The sequence below is a fragment of the Pinus tabuliformis genome, chromosome J, assembly GCF_031772625.1.
Source record: "Pinus tabuliformis cultivar Carrire ecotype Pingquan chromosome J, CPIR1, whole genome shotgun sequence".
Taxonomy (NCBI): domain Eukaryota; kingdom Viridiplantae; phylum Streptophyta; class Pinopsida; order Pinales; family Pinaceae; genus Pinus; species Pinus tabuliformis.
In genome coordinates, this window is record NC_142295.1 from 934,556,418 (window position 1) to 934,569,459 (window position 13,042).

Genomic DNA, 13,042 nt, shown 5'->3' on the forward strand with positions numbered 1-13,042 from the left:
CTCTATTGAAGTTCATTATCAATAGAGGTAGTCAAAAGAACCTCATCTCAGTAGAGGTCATTAAATGGTTCGACCTGCCAATAACACCACACCCGCAACCATACACTATCAGGTGGCTCCACCAAGGGAAATATCTTCGTGTCAGCTAGCAGTGTTGCCTTCCCCACAACATCAAGCCTTTCACGAATGAGGTACTGTGTGATGTTGCTCCCCTTGAAGTCTATGATGTTTTATTAGGCCAACCATACTTGTGGAAGCGTCATGCTATGTATGAGTCCAAACATCATACTGTTATTATTACTTTGGATAGAAACTATACAGGATATCGGAGGTAGCCCCACCTACCTCCATTTCTTTGATCTCTACTAAGAAATGTAGTAAGATCATCTCCCAAACTGGGAAATTGTTTTTCTTCCTGATTCGCTCTCATAAGGGGAAGATCATGGCCAAATCCATGGCCCCTGGAAAGGGTTCCTCTGCGTAGCAGAAGCAAGTTGATAAGGTCATGGAAGAGTACAAGGACATCTTCTCCTCACCCACAAGAGTATTTGTACATTGTTAGGTCAAACATTCAATCGATTTGACTCTCGGAGAACCTCTACCTAATGGGCCAATCTACCACTACTCTCTTCTGGAAAATGAGGAAATCAAGCGGAAAATCCAAGAGTTGCTAGAGAAAGGGCACATCCGACCAAGTTCCTCACCTTGTGGGAGCCCAATTGTACTCATACAAAAGAAAAATGGAACCTGGAAAATCTACATTGATTATCGAGCACTGAATAAAATCATTGTTTAGAATAGATACCCGATCCCACAGATTTATGACCTTCTTGACCAACTCAAAGGGGCTAAGAACTTCAACAATATTGATTTGAAGTTCGGATACCACCAAGTTCCAATAGAACCCATTGATGTATGGAAGACAACCTTCAAGTCGAAAGAGGGTCTCTTTAAGTGGTTGGTCATGCCCTTCAGATTGAAAAATGCCCCTGCAACTTTAATGAGGCTGATGGATGACATATTTTGGCCTTTCACCAACTCGTTTGTGGTTGTATATCTAGATGACATCCTCATATTCAACAAGAGTTGGGTAGAGCACTTGCAACATATTTGGCAAGTTCTTCAAACCTTATGGTAGCACAAATTATGTGCCAACTTGGAGAAATGCTTCTTAGGCATGGACCAGGTCCAATATCTGGGCTATATAATTGACGAGAAAGGCATGCATGTGGATTTAGCTAAGATCCATGTCATTTGGGATTGGCCAACCCTAACAACTCTAACAGAGCTTCACAGCTTTTTGGGCCTTGCCAATTTCTATCAAAGATTCATGTTGGGGTTCTCTCATATCACTTAGACTTTGAGTCAAGTTACCAAGGGCGAAGCGAAAGCAATTTTTTTTGGTCCGAGTCACAATAGAAGGAATGCATTGAGATGAAATACCACCTTTTCTTTGCGCTATTCCTCACATTGCCAGACCTTCAGCAACCATTTGAAATTGAGATAGATGCCTCTGACTATGCTATTGGTGCAATTATCACCCAGTAAGGGCATCTGATGGCCTATCACAGTGAGACACTCTCTGATACTATTTAGGAATACCCCACCTACGATAAGGAGATGTATTCCATCGCGTAGGCTTGCCGATAGTGGAAACATTACATTTTGGGGAAGGAGATGATCATCCACACATATCACCGACCTCTTCAATTTATGCAAACACAAGGAAAGTTGTAGAACGATCGTCATTAGAAATTGTCCACATATATCGAAAAATTCCATTTGAACATTAAATACAAGAAGAGAAGCACCAATAATGTTGCAAATTGCCTTAGTCAACCCCCGGTTGTGGCACTGACCACTATTCTCAGCTCTTGTGGGAAAAGGACTTCTAGATGGCCACAATTGTACAAAAATGATCCATAATTTTCCACCACATACTAGATGTTGATGGATGGAAAGCAAGTTCCAGACTTCCACCTCTATGACGCACTGTTATGCCACCTGGGACACCTTTGTGTTCCTTCAAGTGAGCATCTAAGATACCGGAAACGGCTCCCTGGCAGGCAAAAACGCCGTTTTACGTATCAGAAACGTATTCACCCCAGAAACGCTGAAAAAACGGCTGAAAAACGTTTTTTTTGATTTGGAAACGTATCGAATTTTTTTTTGCCGTTTTTCAGGCCTTTTCAAGGAAAAAACCTCCCGTTTAAAAAATTTTGATACGTTTCAGAGATCAGCGTCTATTTTAAATTTGTAAACGGCTCTTATCACTGATCAGCGTCTATTTTAAATTTTTATGATTTTATCGTTCGATTGAATCGATTCATACTACTGGCATGGTAATCGTAATTCTGCTGTCGAATCCATAGTCACAGTTTTGCTGTTTTAAATTTTTAATAGCTTTTCTCGCCGCTCGGGTTTTCATAAAAATAAGTTTGGGATTTATAATTTTATATGCATCATATTTTGACCCGATCCTATGGCCCGATTCAAAAACCTGTGGTCCGATTCAAAAACCTACGGAAATCCATAGGGCCTAGGCTTGTTTTACATCCTTGAAGGCTTGAAATTGTTTCTCATAATGGATGTTTGTTGCATGGATGTATAGTCCTCTATCCGGATCTAGATGTGTAACTGTACTACGACTCCAAACTTCAAAGTAAATTAATACTCCAGAATCCAGATATAGATGTGTCGTGACTCGTATTAAACAACCCTCTAACTTTCAAGTTCAGAGAATCACAGCCTAGTGCTATTGTCGATGAGATGAGAAAGTCATTGATAGATACTTTTGTCTGAGTATCAATGCCATTTCTTTTGTCTCGTCGCTTTTTAGTTAAACTTACTATCAGTCCTGTCTAAAATTTCAAGCGATAATCTTTTGTCATTTTGCGAAATTGATGTAAAAGTTCATTGTTACAATTATTCTAACTTTCATTTGGTTGTGTACCATTTCTATACTTGAGTGAATATTGAATTCATATTATTATGTTGAACGAGTTCTGTTACCTGTAACTAAACTCCATGGCTAACATGTGGGTAGCTGTTATGTCTTAACAGCCTTGATTTAAAAAACATAACATGCATCCCAAGAAAATTGAAATACACTTCAATGAAGAACTTTAGTTTTACGGTTTACCTATAAAATAAGCTCAGAAATAGTTATCATTAAAACCAGTGCACCAGTACCACAAACAGAATGCAATGGAGGCCTCTTAGCTTAGGAGTCAGCACTTGTGAAAGACAATACAGTATTATGGGCATTCATAATTACTTATCAGACCCTCCCTGAATTACAGTTTAGTGTCAGGACTCAGTACTTGATATCTATTTCAATGACACTACTGCTGAAGCAATCCGTTCAAGAGTTCATATAGAGTTTCAAAATTCAGGCTTTACCCTTCAGGCTTCACATATTTCCAGGACTATCTCAGGCTTCAGCTTCTTCCTTTTACACAGTTCCAGGCTGTTACTCATATTTTCCTTTTATTAAATTTTTAAATTTAAAAATTTAAAAGTTGAACTGAAAAACCCATTTCAGTCTTCAGATTCCAGAATGTTTGAAACTTTGATGATGGAATCACAGTATCCCACGAATTCTCTCAATGATGGCAATGTTGAATGTTTATGCCATATGGCATATGTTGAAACTTTGAAAGTTGAAACTTGAATTGATGATGATGAATCATGAATCATAATAGATCATAGATGATAATTTAGAATCTAGATTTTGAAATATGAATGGTAATATGAATTTTTTATTTTTACTATATATATATATATTATGTGCCGTTTCCTGCCGTATCGTATCCAGATTTTTTGAAAATTTGCCGTATCCGTTTCAAACCCCGTACCCGTATCCGTTCCCGTATCCGTTTTCTGGTAACTTAGGTGAGCATGCTAAGCTGATTTGGGAGGCAAACTACAGTCAGGTCGTAGGACATTTTGGTGTGGAGAAGACAGTGGCAGTACTATAGAATTATTTTTATTGGCCAAAACTTCGACAGGATGTTGGAAAATATATCAATTCTTGCACTGTCTATGCCATCGCAAAGCCAACCATTAAGAAGCAAGGTCTGTACACTCCTCTGCCTACTCCTAGCCAACCTTGGGAGTCCATATCCATGGACTATATGTCTGGCCCTCCTTTGACCAAGCATGGCAATGAATTTGTATTTTTGGTTGTTGATAGATTTTCTAAGATGGCCATATTGGTTGCCTACAAGAAGAGTATCACAATAAAAGCCACTTCTAAACTCTTCTTTGAAAGAGTGTAGGTAAATTTTGGGATCTCGCAAACCATTGCATCAGGTTGGGATAGAAGGTTCTTAAGCGCATTTTGGTTGAGCCTCTAGGTGTTGTTGGACACTGAGCTCACCAAGTTGATTACATTCCACCCCTAGACTGATGGCTAGACAAAGGTCGTCAATGGGATGATAGTGCACATACTACATGTGTACAACTCTAAGCATCCATGAACATGGGATGCGAGTCTTCCTCACGTGCAATACAACTATAATAGAGCCTTCCATAACTTGACTGGTCGTAGCCCCTTTTAAGTGGGCTTGGGATTTCAACCATTGTGTCCCATTGATGTTGCAATACCTCTTGCAACTACGTAGGTAGAATATGTACATGTTCATTTGAAAGTTGATAAAGCCACCAAGTTTATTGAACACATTTAGCACATCCGCCAGCAGGTTCATGATATCTTGGATAAATCCAACGATAGGTACAAACAATGTCATGATCAACATCGGGTGCCACATAAGTTTCAAGTTGGTGACAAGGTTTGGTTTCATTTGTAGAAGGAATGCCTTGCTATAGCCTATCAGAAGCTTCAACCACTTCGATATGGGCCTTACACCGTCACCAAGGCTATTGGTGACAATGATTTTGAGCTAAGTATCCCCCCATTCCTTGGTCTGCACCCATTATTCAATGTGGATCGCCTTTGGCAATATTTTCCACCATTGTTGGACACATCAGACATTGTTGAGTAGCTAACACTAACAAAGCTCAACCTTGATTGCATTGAACATGCCACAATTAATCGAATCATGGACACACAGAATAATAACACTCGCCAACAGAGTATCCACTTGTATCAGGTTGTCAAAGATGGGTAGCTATTGCATCAATGCAAGTGGCTCACCAGGGACCAAGTTCATCAGAAGTTTCCTCACCTCATGGAGGCACTCAACGTAATGGGGATCATTGCTTCTTGAGGGGGGAGGACTAGTCTAGGTGGATATTGGTGGTCACCTTCCTATTCCACTTGGACCCCCAACATTGTTTTCTATCATTTTCCTATTTTTCAGCACAGTTTCCTATTTCGGTAGTTTACTATTTTTGGTAGTTTTTGGGTCCTCAACTTCCAACACCGTTTTGAGGCCCTAAAAGATGTTTTTTTGGGAAATGAGCAAAAACGAGACTTAGATTGATGTTTGCAATCAATTTTTTTTTTTCCTCAGATAGAATTTTCTAATGGGCTATTGTGTGCCCCAAACAAAGATCGTATACCAAAGTTACGACCCCATGAAGTTGATGTTCCAACTAACCCCATCGGGGCCCATACTTTTTTGTGCTTCATCTCCTAGGGTTAGGTTTTTGGATGTTTAGGGTTTCTCATTGTTTCTTCATGATAAAAAGGCCTCTGAGCCTCATCATAACACATTTCATAAGGCATGTATACGTCACATCTCTTCGCAGAGATAAGCTACCATCACCAAGCTAGTTTGTTTCCTTTCTGCATGTAAACATTTTTCAGCATTTTGCTATTTATTATTTGAAGTTTTGTTTCACTGTATCTCTGAGTTTTTGTTTAAATATGTATTTTATTTCGTTCCTCCATAAATAGAGATCATGAAAGGAGACAATTCTATAACAAAATGTTAATTGTTGCATAAAATACAACTTAAGAATTTAATCACATAGCATGTTTGTAATATCCCCAATTTTGTGAGCATGGGAATTTCGCCCAATTTTGGTAATATTAATTAAAGGGGAAACTAATATTTTGGAGAAATGTGGTAAGCTTATTTTATTGTAGATTGGTGGCAAATTATTATTTTATTAAAATAGTGGAAAAAGTAACTAAGTGGAAAATGACCCCTACCAATAAAATAATATTAAAAGGAGTGTAGAAGGATGGAGAGAAAATATAAAAAGAGGAGGGACTCATTTTGTGGATCATATTTTTACTATTAAACTTCATATTTCATCTTCTCTTGGAGTTGTTTAGCACAAGGGCCAGAGTGTTGTTTAGCACTAGGAATTCCACCCTCATTTCGGAGAATTTCGAGTGTCTCCCTAATGAGGCAATTTGGGGAGCTCAATTTAGAGCTTCCATTGGACATCATTGCAGGAGTTTATTCAGTAGTGCATTTTTCTTGGGCACAAAGGTATTTTGTGGAGCACATTATGGGAGCAAGCATGGGTTAGAGGCTCTAAGATTTTGCAGGGAATTTTCTTATTGTTAGACCAAAGTTTGGATAGAGATCTACCGATTTGGATTGGAGGCTATTACCTGGGTCGATTTTTCTATCTTTTTGTAAGGGTGTAGAAGCTATTGACCAAGTGGTGTGCAGGGGTTTAAAGAAGTGGTGTCGGGAGAGATAAGGGCTGGAGATACGAGGTATTTCTCAGTGGAGAATTTAGCGGAGCTGAGAAAAAATTCTCGTGGTAGATTTGGGCATAATTTAGTAGTATCAAAAATGGTGGGGTGTTTTCAGGCCAGATTGGGCAATTCACACTTGTTGGGGGTCACCAGGGTCATTGGATTCAGCCCAAACCCTTTCTAGTTTTTTGTGGGTTTATTGAGAGGAGTCTCTGACAATTTTTACGAATTTTTCCAAGCAATATTCAGGCCTGAAATCCTCATTCTTATAGCAGGGCGTATTGTTGATTAGCTGGTAAATTTGCATCACTTTGTGGGTTCAGTTTTGGCTTGGAGTTGGGCCAAACCCTTTGGGTATTTTTATATATGAGGAGTGGAGCTCATGGCTACAATTTTAGGGTGATCCAGGCATTCTTTAGAGAAAAATATTTAGTCCCATTCTAGCAGCAACAACAATAATTTATTGGGTAGTGCGTAGTACCTGTTTGGGCCAATATTGCCTCCAGATCATGGTTGTTTGATCTGGGTTTTGCATATCTTGCAGTAGCAAGCCCAGGTTCCATTTTCCTTCCTCATTGTACTCATCATTCTCAAGATTAATAAAATGGCTCTATTTTTCTGCTTTATTTTCCTGGTGTTTTGATATGCATGTGCGGTATCTATCTATGGTTGTTGTTCCTTGTACATATTTCTGTAATTTGTTGTAAATTTTCAATTTAGAATATTACAATGTTTGTGGGGACATTTAGCTTGATTTAAGAATTTATGAGTAAGACATTAATGTTCTATTCGAATACATCGTTAAAACTTGAAAATTGAAAATGATAACTGATTGGATGATGATAGCCTAAAAAATAGACTATTAAAGTTGAATGAATTAGAGGAGAAATGGTTGATTGATGTGTCATAATAAAAAAAATATGTATAAATGAATTTTCCCCTTATTCTTGTTGCATGAATATTAAGGTCACAAGAATATTAACAATGTTCATATGCATCCCTTTATATTTATTAAGCCACACACCCAACTACCTATGAGGTTGATGATGACACATCATACTCAACATCCACTATCCAATTTTCTTTGTTAAGCAACACATTCAAGTACTTATGACAATGATTATGACACGTTGTCTTCAACCTCTACTAGATTGATTAGGTAGTGATTATGACACATCATCTTCAACCTCCACTAGATTGATTTTATGTAAAATTAAAGGAATTAATAATGGGCGTGATTAAAGTAAAATCCAATTATCTTGTAAATTTTTTATATAAAAATGAAGTTTTATCCTCAGCGTAAAAGAATATTGATCCTATTGGGAACTCTATTACTAATAATTGTCCAACTATAGAGTGTTTGTATGTTTCAACATGCTACCAATAAAAGATTGCTCAAACTAATATCAATATGAAATCTTCTTTTGGGATCATTAAATAATAAATAATCTCTCGAGAAATTATATTATATATCATTCCATGCCATTTCATAGTTTTTCCTTACTTCAAAATGCTCCTTTTATAATTTAGAATGACACGTAAAACTAGTTACTCCCTTGGGTCATTAATAATTAGCAAACGCCTAAAACTAACATAGCAATAAAAGAACATAGAAAATTGTAAGAGAAGGATCAACCTTTGCACACATGGTGCGTGCTCGATTCCAATCTATTTTCTCATAAGGCATTGTGTAGAGCTCCTTTCTTAAAGACATAACAACTTCCGTTAGAGGACCCACAAATTTCTTCCCATACAGATATGACATTGGCAAATAATTCAATCGATAAGGACACCACATTCTCCCTACAAAAATTAAATGCAATGAAGAGTGTAAGTTAAGCATAGGAGCTACAAACCCAAACAAATTCTTAAAAATACATATAAACTACCTCTAATAAATTTTAAGAAAATCCTATTATTTAAACTCTTATATATTGAAAAATAATGACACACATACACAATAACTTTGCAACCAATGCCTTCATATTAACTTTGGAAATAATATGTCTTACATTTTTCCAAATGAGTGAATATTTATAAAGAACAATCTTTCTAACATAATCCAATAACCATATTGACAAAAATTCTAGAGCAATATAAAGTTTCAAATTAACCTTTCATAAAATTTTATACTTATATCATCCCAAAAAAAACACATCAACTAAATTTGTTTAAGGAGAAAGAGTGTAAAACTAAGAGCAACCTTGGCACTCCCTATTCTTGTGCTCACTTATTACTAATGGAGTATTTCAATAACATCCAACAAATAAAATAATAGAGTAAAAGCCAAAATAGTTGTTGGTTCATGTTACAAATATTAACTACTTAACCAAGTGTGCTCTACTAAATTTGTTGCAAAACAATAGAGAGTCTCTTTCCAAATGTTACCACTTCATAAAAATATACAACTATAAAGAAGAAATTGGAATATACATAAATATGAAAATATCCATCACATTTATCTATCCTCAACAAAGACTATATGAAGAGCAACCCTAAACCTATTTATTATAAATTGGTTTCTTTCATAGAAAAACTTTCTCCATTTTACAATGCCAAATTTGATAAAGAGTTGCTTCATTAATCTTCATAATGCTAATAAAATGCCAAATTTGATAAAGAGTTTCTTCATTAATATTCATAATGCTAATAGGTGATTATAATTACCAACTAGATATTCCAATTGCATAGAAAGATATTCAAATAATGATTATGCTAAATTATAATAATAGAGAGATCATGAACACGTATAACCTAGATTGGGATGGTTTGCCATTAAAAACAAAAAAGAAAAGAAAATTAATGAGGAAAACACCTTAAATTATTGGATAGCAGAGATAAAAGGACCCTATAACCTTTCGGTGGTCCAAAGGACAAATCTCAATGATCCATGGGATGTAATCATCATTAGTTTACCATACTAAGAAGGAAAACAAAAATAATGAATGAGAGAATGAGATGTGGGAATATTGAAACTATGACAATTTCCAAACCAACAATGCCAATGTCACTAGATCTTCCAAATAATGCACAACTCAAAATTTGAAGGTAGGTTACAGAGGTATATTAGATGGTTTAAGAGCCAATGACTTGGTATGAAGCCCTTTATAATCACTTATTGATAGTTGGGAAACAAGTATGGAGACTGGAATATTCCCGGTTTTTTATGCATCCACCACAGATTCAAAATTTCCCAAGTATGAGAGTATGTTACAATAAATTCAATTGTTTTTCCATTGTTTTGGGCATTAAAAAAGGGCCAATTGTCATTCTTCAACCTGTTAAGTCATCTTTATCATATCTTATATCAATGATTATGGCATTAATATTTAACTTTATTATGTATATTTTCATGTTGTTTACTACCGTCTTGATAAATAACTAACCTCATGCTCATATTTTACTTAAATATAATGGTGAAAATGTAATGCTATGATATATTTATGGCAGAAAATTATATGTTTTCATGCTTGGCATAGAGCACAGGCCTTAGAAGGCCATTCTAGGGAAACAAATGAGTACCTTGTACATGTGAATGATGTGAACACATTGTGCATATGAACATAAAGAGTTGGCTTTTCATACTTGACCATATTTAATTCGTATAGGGGTCAAATATTATTACATATCTTTATATCGATGTTTTTTCCACATTATATATCATGATTGTATCATTCCTAGGAATTGGATGTGTTAATCATCCACTTACATTGTACATTTACCTATGTGGTACCTCCATGTTTACTATGGGCCACTTCTACACACCTTCCAGTTAATTTGGGACAACTCTTAGTGAATTACTGAATAGGTACATACCACGATTCTTATGGTTATAGGATATTGATAACAAATGTAATCTAGTAAAATAAACTATCAATGGCATCATACTCTGATGTAGGGGGTCGCGGTTCATGAGTGGATCCTAGCTCATTCAATCACATTCAACCACAAATGGAAATTTCAGGGCACCAAGTGAAGTCATTGTGCAATAAAGTTAGTAATTCATGGTAGGTTGTGAGGCATAAAGTCAGTCATTTCCAAAAACTAATGTTAAATGATCATCATAAATGTCACTATCAATAGTTAATTACATCTATCCTCTTCCTACAGGATGTTTGATTTTATCATCTCTCCCACTACCATTAATATACAATTACTAGACAAAGCATACAAGTGTTATCTATTGTATTATCAATCAACTTGAGTAGGATTGCACTCATCCTTGCATTTTATTAAAAGTTTTCCCTACAATTCAAATGCATGAATTTCCAACATTGGAGCTCCTTTTTAAGACCATGAATTTGGGAATACATATAGTGTTGGAGCACATGCATATTTCCTACTGTTTAGGAGGAGTGTTATTTATAACATTTTCTATTTTTATTATGTTTAATTTTAGTAAGTGATCCCCTGTAGGATGACATGTGGCAGTGACTAGGGAGTTACATGGCACCTAAAGCACACTTCCTTATACTTATATTCCTCCTACACAAGTGTGCATTTCCTTTCTTATTTTTGGATATAACCTTATTGATCTACCATATTCACTTATCCTTTTATTCTTAGAAACCTTATCTCTTAAGATTTAGTTCTATTTTTGGATTTTATTTGTATTTCTAGTTTTACAAGTTTCATGTGTGAGTTTTTTCTTTATTTCTCACTTATTTATATATTATCCTATCCTTATTCAACTCTATTATTGATTTAAACTCCATTTTTTACTAGCTAACTCAATTTTTTGGCTAGTTAACTAAAACTATGAGGGAGTTATTTTTTGGCCTTTTGTGCATGCACAACAAACACAAACCTAGTGTGCATTGTTCATCTCTCAAGAGTCTTATAAATTTACACTCAAGGAAAGCAATGTAAGACAAAGAATTTGAATTGGTCTTTTAGACTCTTAGTCTAAAGAGTGATCTTTTATTCTCTCTTCTCCTTTTTCTTGCAATTGTTGATGTAGTATTTTGTCACAATTAAATTCTTGTGTTTGTGCTTAAAATCGTACATGGTATCAAAGCATATGAGGATTTTGTCAGGAAAACACATATTTTATTGTAGGTCGCATAGGATTGAACATCTGAAAGAGGATGGATCATCCCATTACTTTAATCTTACTCCATTCAACTACTTTCAGTGGAAGTCTAAGCTCATACTTCTATTGCGAAGTAACGGGAAAAGCTCAATACAAATGTAGAGAAGTCAAAGTACTTCAATAGGATGGATGAGGCCTATGAGATTTTATGCTTGTCCATTTCTCCATATTTTCTCTTTCATGTTGGAGCTTTCTCAACCCCCAATAAAGTATGGACTAAGCTGGAGGGACTATTTGGAAAGAAACATGCATTAAGATGACATAAATTGGAGAATGAGATCATATCCTTGAGCCCAAGCAACTTCAATACCCTATAGGAATTCTTTTCCAAGTTTAATACTTTGTTTCAATAGGTTAAAACATGTGGTATTGATAGAAAAGAGGAACATCTTATCTTCTCAATTCTTTCAAAGCCAGGACTTGAGTATTCTAGGTTTATTTCTTCCTTCCACACTATAAGGATTTCTATGGGAAAAGTTGGAATATTCCTTCTTGCAATACAAGAGAGTAGCAAGAAGAATAAGCAAAAGACAAAGGGTAAGAAGGAACTAGATCATAAAATGAAAGGAAAACCAAATCCCATTGATATTCAAATTCCAAGAGAGAAAAAGTTAAAAATATAAGAAGGATAAAATAAAGTGCACCTATTGCAACAAAGAATTTCATTTGAAGAGTGCATGTATGAAGAATACCATTGATCTCATGGTGTAGGATCTTCAAAAACGTCATCTTGAGGAGTGCATTCTATATAAATCCAAGAATAAGATAACAAAAATACGCTAGATGATAGAGGGAAAGGTCATGTTTTAACTACCATTACATCCTCTCTTAATGCTTGGATTCTTGATATAGTAGCCACTTATCATATGGATACATCACATCATGATGAAGTATTTTACTAGACCATGTATTGGGAGATGACTTTCCTATTGAAGTTTGTTGATAAGGGAGAATGCACCTTTATTAAAGAAGCTTCATAATGTGTTACATATTCCAAACATCTCCATAAATCTACTTTCCTTCAACCATTTCACACACTCATATACAAGTAAGTGACTTGAGTTCACTTGAGATTCAATGGTAATTTCCAAAATGACAGATGGTTTCAGAGTCACAATTTGTGAGGTGGATCATCATTCTAGATTGTATACTTTATTTCATTTCATTCCAAAATAAAATTATGTTTCTCTTCTAACCCATGCTAATGAAGAGAGTAGATTGTGGCATGAGAGGTTTGGGAATTTAAATTGCAAATATTTGGAGCAAATAAGCAAGGAGGGAATGGTTGAAGTTATACAACACATTCAATTTGTAGATGGAGTTTGTCA

The 13,042-nt window shown here is 35.6% G+C and overlaps 1 pseudogene across 1 annotated transcript in view; it reads right to left on the reverse strand.

The window, feature by feature from the left end:
* LOC149229841 (cycloartenol synthase-like) overlaps positions 1-13,042 on the reverse strand; it is a 377,687-nt pseudogene that overhangs the window by 213,251 nt on the left and 151,394 nt on the right. Inside the window, exon 6 of the transcript XR_016247969.1 lies at positions 8,259-8,425. The product of XR_016247969.1 is annotated as a cycloartenol synthase-like (transcript). The remainder of the gene's footprint in view (positions 1-8,258; positions 8,426-13,042) is intronic.